This window comes from Tauraco erythrolophus, chromosome 23, assembly GCF_009769465.1.
Source record: "Tauraco erythrolophus isolate bTauEry1 chromosome 23, bTauEry1.pri, whole genome shotgun sequence".
NCBI lineage: Eukaryota > Metazoa > Chordata > Aves > Musophagiformes > Musophagidae > Tauraco > Tauraco erythrolophus.
The window spans coordinates 5,274,640-5,282,139 of NC_141487.1; positions in this window are offsets into that span (position 1 = coordinate 5,274,640).

Below are 7,500 nucleotides of genomic sequence, written 5' to 3' on the forward strand. Positions count from 1 at the left end.
TGGGATAATATGGGATGCTGGCATGGCTGTCTTGTGTGTTTCAAAGCTGTCTTGTCTTCCGTGGCTTTATTTTTTTCCTTCTTCGAGGTAATTTTTTTATATATATACAGTACACAAAACACCAACATCATGTCCAATTCCAGAGTATGTTCTGCCTCCCTGAGGCACGTTTATGCTCTGGGGCCATACTGCATAACTTTGGCTTGTTTTTCCATAAGTTAAGCAGTCAAATTGGTAAAAATGAATGTGTAAGGGTGTTTTGGCTGCCATGACTTCAGGAACATTCTGTGTACAATGGTAATATACCACAGCCACTGATCAGCTTGAGCACAAACGAGTATTTACAATGAGTGTGTGCGTAAGCTCTCATTGTGTCAGCCAAGGAAGAGTAGAAAGATGAGAACTTCTAAACCAGAGATGACAATCCCCCTAGTTTCAACAGAGCAGGGAAGATTGCATGCTGTCATTTTCTTTTAAATTTGCCCGTGAACCAAAGCGAACCTTGCAAGACATGCAAGGGAGAATGAGGCCTGATGGTTCATGAAGTATAAGCTTCAAATTAGATACAGTACACTATATATACCCCTAGTCGCCGAGTTTTTCACGCATCTTATTTTCTAAGAGATGTTACTTTGTGCTGTAGAGTCATCCTGCACGCAGCTGATACAGAGCTGGCAAGAGATGCATTCCAAAGGGATGATAATTGCAGAGAGGAAGATGCACAGTAACTCATTGTCTATTCATTGCCTGCTGAAAAGCTAAAATTTGCTTTCAAATTGCGTCATGTTACGTGTTTGTGTACATTTGTCATGGTTCCCTGTCTTCCATCCATTAGGGATTGTGATGTATTTGTGTGAGCTAGCTGTTGGAGTGTTCCATACTTGCAGTTCATGATGCTTGGCATCTCCAAAACTTAGGGTAGTGTTGTGGTGCCACACAGAGAAGCGGTGAGTATCTTTACAGAATAAATGTTTGGTCAGAAGGGAGATGGGAAGGCTGTGTTCTTGGTCTGGTTCTGCTCTGTGTTCGATCTATGATTTTTCAAAAATGACAAGGTAGTTTGATGCTGGTTCAAGCTAATTAGTGCTCTGAGTATAGTGAGGAAAGAGTGCCCCATTGTTTGAGGGTGCTTGAAGCAGACTGGGAGTATTCATGACAAATTGCACGGGAGTTTGGAGCTGCATGTTTGAAGAGGCTGCTCTATTTATACCCTGTGGCATTTTGTAAGGGGAAGGTCAGTTCTTGTCTACTGGAAATAACTTCTGAAAGTGCTTTTTCTGAGGCTGGCTTGAACGTGTGCTATGGTATTTATTTTGACATTTTGGTTTTTTAATTCCTTGTACTTAACACAGAGCTTGAACAGGCTTCGGCTGCCCTCCCTTTTTTGCTGCAGGTTCTAAGTTTCCAGACTTAAAATGATGAATCCTACAGGGACAAGGCCGAAGAGGATTTTTGTTACTGCATAAATTGAACAATATAGTTCCTATTGCAGCAGTGGTCTTGTGTTACTGATGCCATTGCCAGGTAAAGGGCTGGAAAACCATCTCTGGCATGGCTTTGGTACGTGCACGTTACCAGGCTCCGTTCTGATGCCGTGTCAGCTGCACAAAGTGACACAGGCAGGAGGGTTTCAGTCCTTCCTAGGACATGGATACGTATTTACAACTTAAATTCCTTTAGGTGCAAGGAGAAAAGGGGAGGCCTGGTGTTTTGTTCAGGAATTTGATTTTCTTTCCTTCGAACATGAAAAAAGGTGGCTCTTATGTTGCTTGTTGTGAAATTTCTGCTCTTTGTAGAAGCTTCTGTGTGTTGGGTTTGGTCCCTGGAGATCCCAGAGCAGCTGTGTGTGGGGCAGTGGGGCAGGTGTGTGGGCGGCCGAGGGGGCCCAGCTGGGCCGGGGGCGGCAGCTCGTTAGGGCACAGCTCGTTAGGGCGGGGCTGTGCTGGGAGCAGCCCCGGAGCTTCCAGAAGGTTCAGTGGGAGAGTCCTTCAGGCTGCCTGGCGTGGTGGTGTGCAGGTAAGAGCCTCTCCTCTGCTGTGACGGGGAAAAGGGTGGCAGAAGGGTGGTGGGAGGGGGTTCTGGGGCACGGACCCCTCTGTGAGAGCAGCCATGCCTGCTTGCCTGTGCAGGGAGACCCAGGCCCCGCGGTGTGCTGGCACCTGGCCCCTCCTGGCAGTGCTCCTGCATCCCGAAGGGAGCCAGCTTCCCCTCTGCCCCTCCTGGGAGAGTCCCGTGGTCCCCGAGGAGCTGGGTGCCTCTGTGCTCCTCCTGGGAAGTATCCTTTGGTCCCAAAGGCAGCCGAGACCCTGCAACCCAGGGGCTGGTTCTGTTCGCTCAGTCCGGCCCGTGTTCCTGTCGCAGGTGCTCTTCCATCTGTCCCAGTGTCCGTGTGCTCCTGTGTTTGCAGTCCTGGGTGCTTTTCCTCCCTTGCTCTCCTGTGTGACAGGTAAGCTGGAGAAAGCCTTGCAGGTGTTTGCGTCGGGCCGTAGTTTCTCACCCAAAGTGTATCAGAAAGACTCTGGATGTCTGGGTTTGGGTGCGAGTCATTCTTTGCAAACTGCTGTTCTGCCCGTTTCTTTAACACAAGTTAATTAAGGCTGATTTTTCTCGTGGTGTTGACTTTGCGAAAACAAGCTGGAGCAAAAGGAAAACGTAATGCAAACCACAAATCCCAAGTGGAAGATTTAGCCGGGCTATTTTTTGTGCTTTACAAATGTTCATCTCTGTGCAAAGTGGTAACTTGGCCCCTGCAAAATCAACTACTTCTGTGTATAGAAAGGATGTACTTCCCTGCCCTGTTCCTAATCACCATCTGCTTTCCCACTCTCTCTTTAAAAAAATAAAAAATCTAGCAAAAAAAAAAAATTGCATAAATTCACTCTAAGAATAATCACCTGTGGCACCTGACAGATGAACCAGTGAAGGCTGATGCAGTGCAGGTTTCTGACACAATATAAGCAGGTCTTCCTTGGGTCAGAAATGAATCTTCCCAATAAAGATTGTTCAAATCCACTTTCTGGTTGGATGAGTAGCGAGAAGGGTGAGGCTAATCTCGCATTGCTCCGCAGAAAGGGGGGAGAGGCACTACAAAAAACAGCACTTACTGAGCAGAGGACACTTGGCAGGTAGAAGTCACGTCCAGGATAGGATTTGATAATGCCATTGCTCGCACATCTCAGGTTTTGAAAGTCAGAGTATGTAAATTTTAAGGCACTAAATCAAGCCCAGCTTCAATGTAAGTGTGAATAACTTTACTGATTGTTAATATTAATGAAGTAGTGTGCTTTCCCTGACACCAAAGCACTCATAGGATAACTCAGAAGAACGGTTGTTAAAGTGAGACACCCGGAAAAGATTCAAGTAATTAGTCTTGTTACCCATTCTTTTACTTTGGATTACTTTGGGTCTTTTCAGTTTCTGAATCCTGTTGCAATTCTGTTTCATTCTTTGTTAGCTGTTTAAATATTTGTCCAATGTCCTTACCTGTGGCAATGTCACCAGAAGGAAGCAGGCTCTACAAAGTTGTTGCTCGGCTTATGAACACTCCTGTCTCTCACTGTAGCTGCAAGGCTGAGTTTCCTGCACCAGGAACGAGTGCATGGGAGAGAAATTGCAGAATAAATTGATGCACTGGCCTTGGAAAATTGCTGTGCGTGATGTCAGTGGAGTTGTATTTCACTTTGCCTGGGGTCTCAGTTTTGCTGGAACAGACTGTTAGTCAAATCTGTAAGAGAAATTTCTCAGGCACTGCAGCTGATTTGAGTGAACCCCAATTACAAAGTCCAGGCAATTACAAGGAGGCTGGTGTTGGCCTGGTACCATGGTAGAATGTGTGCTTTCAAAATACTGAGACATAGCTTCGTGGGGGGTTTTCCTCTAAGTTGGATTGTTTTATTGTTGTCTACTGACACTGTTTTATCTTTCTTTTGGCTTCTCTCTAGTCCATTCCTGTGCAACTTAATGCTTTTTATATAGTAGCAAATAAAATGGATATAAATAGCAGTGTTTTAAGAAGCACAAGAGGATGCTCAGTAGCAAAGGAGGAAAGGAACACACTACCCGTTTTCCTAAGGAGCTCCAGTGAGCTTTAGCACTTCATAACACTGAGGGTTTTGCTTGTCACCGAAGCAGTGTCTGTGACAATTTATTGGAAGTAGAGGGGAGAGAATTAACAGTGGGAATTATTCAGCAGTCGAAGTGTCTATTTTGAAATACATTAATTCTGAGTGCTCTTACTTTTTTTTTTTAATGTGAAGGGGTCCACTCAGCCCCAAGTCTTGTAGTGGACAAAACTGGAGAGTGTCAAGTGTTTCAGCAGTTTCTGGAGCGATACCTTTAGGAATTTTGAAGAGTTCATCTTCAATACATATGCAAATCCCTATAATACACTGTGCCCTTATGCCAGTGCATTTTTCACTTGACTCCTGATGCCACCGTGTTATTTCTCGCGAAGAGAAAAATGAGTATGATGCTGATTTTGCAGAACAAGCAGATGCACGTTTGCAACTGCTGCCAGAGTTTGAAAAGTGTACAAGTGTCTCACGATAGAGAACTGAAATGGTTTGCAAAATGCTGGGGCTGACGTAGGGCCACTGAGAAGTGTCTCACTGCCTGTAATAAAACAGCATTTATTTAAACGTTTCATCACGTGCACGTTCTGTGCTGATGTGCAGGGACCCTCCAGGTGAAGACAGGCTGTCAGAGCAGCAGGGAATTTTTCTACACCTGCCTCGGCACACGGGGAAGCTTTGTCTGCGTTTGTGTAGGTTGTAACTTCTTCTGAGTTGACCTCAGACTTGGATTCTGAGCAGAGACTTCAGTTCCTACTTACTGTGCTGTGAGTACTAATTCATGCAGATGACAAGACTTAAATAATCCACTGACTGTATTCTGTCTCGGAATCTATGGCACATCTTTACTTTGAAACTATTAATGAGGTTTTTTTTGTTTCTTGTCCCTTTTTGATCTGCTTTTTTGGCTTAACGGGATAATGTCCCGACCTAGAGGGTTTGTAATCTGTCCATCCTCCTTCATGCATCAAGCTGCTGCGTTAAAGCCTGGTCTGTGCTGAGTTTTACTGTAGGTGGTATTGACTAGGGAGGTGGAACTCCTTAATTTTCTTCCTGGGCTGACTGATTCCAGGATATTTACTCCTTTACAATAGATAAGACAGTAAAGCATAATTTTATTGGTTATACTTGAATCTGTTGATTTTACTCTTGTAACTATTGTGTAGTTCTGAAACAGGACAAATCTCTAGCACAGACAAGGCTTTCAATGACAGCAGCGAAACCCAGAGGTCAGTTACTGTTCACTGACATTTCTGTGGTGGTTGGGGACATGGATGCCAAGGGCAGTGAAAATCCTTGTCAGATCTGTGCTCACTGGGGAAAAAAACATTAAAATAGGTACCTTTGCAAAGCACTTCCACGCTGTCAGTACTGAAGCAATGTACCATGGGTTTCATTTGTCAGGTGTCTTGAAGACTTAGAGTGTAATGAACTGAGTAAAGGCTGGAGGTAAAGCCTACATGGTGTAAATTTGTAGTGGTACTACCGTGTTTCACAGCAGCATTGCATCTAGTCCATTGTCAGAGTCTAAGGGAACTGTTCATAGCCTGTACACAAAGCAGGACTTCTTAACAGAGTTGATGCTGGGAAAATCAGTTTCCAGACGTAAGCTCTTTGCTGTTCCTTCCTGACATGATGATACTACTCTCCTTTGACCTGTTGGCATTGCTTTGCCATACAGATTATGTGATTACAGACCACAATATGCTTGCAGTGAGACTGTAGAAATACTTTTTCCCTTTTCCTTCTGTGTTATTTAAACACTTTTTTTTTTTTACTTTACTAATTGCTTCTGGAGACAATACCTAGGGCCAGAAACTGTTGGGAGGTGCTGTGACAGAAACGCCTTCATCTAAATGTAAATGTTGGTTCCCTGCCTCAGGCTGCCTTTAAAAGGCTTTTTCTGTGGGAAGCAGCTACAAAGTAATAGTCCCAATCAATTTATTCATGTCAATAAAAGGTCTTTTATATGCTTATTTGAAATATAATGTTCTGGGGCACGGGAACACATTTGGTTTTTAAGCAGGTGCCTCAGATGAAATGAGAAATGGGGAGCCTAAAGGAGAGGGAAAAGAAATTGTGAGGCTTCTTGCAGTTGAAGGGGGTACAGCTTGGACTCTGGAGTGTAAAGGGTGGGAAGAACTAAGGTGCCTTCATAGTGGGACACAAGACAACATGTGCTGAGTAAAAGCGGGACACAGCTCCCCTGGTGCTCCTCCCTGTGCTCTGGGAGTCTCTTCTGGCTTGGGCTGGGGGTTGAGTGAAGGAGTTCAGTACAGAATCGCTGATGAAGGTAGAGGGAAAGATTTTCTGAGTCACTTCAGTGCAATAACATCTGCTTGTAGATGACCATCTTGGGCAAAGTCAGCTTGAAATTCTCTTATCATACCCCCTCCTGTCTGGTTAAAAGGGAAAGCAGGTAAAGAGGTGTCACACCAAAGTGCAAAACGTAACTCTTTCTTTAAATATTTCGTATTCCACATCGAAGTGTGAATTCTGTATGTGTCTCCTGCCAGCACCACCGATGAGTGGTGCTTTGTACGCGTGGTATTTCATTTTCTTTTAACTTGGACTTCAGTTCGAGGTGGCCTCACTGTTCTGTTCCCTGACAGCGAGAGGCTAATAGGCGTGGGCAGGTGGTGATGCCAATTCAACCTACTCTGCCAGTGGATCTCAGCTGCTGTAATCCTCCCTGCAACTCTGGGCATTTCTTTCTTTCAAACAGTGTTTTGGCATTTGTGACAGATTACTTAATGGCCCATTGAAAGATACATCTGTCCCACAGGGCCTGGGCTGATGTTTTTGCCCATCGTTCTGGATGCTGTTGGGTTCTGCCACAGACCCCAGCGCTGGTGTGCTGTGCCTTGGTTTCCCTGTGTGGACAACAGAGGTAAAGATACTGACTTGCTCTAAATTCTGTTTCTGCTCTTTCAGGAGAGCTTCAAATGCATTAGATGTCTGCTATTTGTGCAGTATAGATGGAGGAGAACTTGGTGTTAGGTTTTTGAGACTCTTGAGTGCTAATGACTGCAGAATTAATTGCAGTCATGTGAGTTCAGGTGGGATTTGCACGTAGGGTGCTGGGCTGGCTTACACCTTCTCTTCTGCTAATAAGGTGCTGTGGTTATGTGGTGTGGATCTGGCCCCTAGTGCTCTAGAGCTGGTGCTTTGGGAGAGGCAGTAAGACAATGCTTCCATCTCCATTGCTCTTCTCCAGTGCTCCTGACCACTTACAGGTTGGAGCATAAGCGTGTGTTCTGCAGTGGTTGGCTTTTTCTTACTGGCTGAGGAACACCAACTTTCAGGCATCTCCGCTGTGTCTCCTCAGAGTGTCTAGGTATGTGGCTGCTTCTTTTTTTATCAGCAGTCTAACATACTGCTGTGCAGCGTTCCTGCAAACTGCAGTGTCCTGTGTATTTTTGCATGTGCC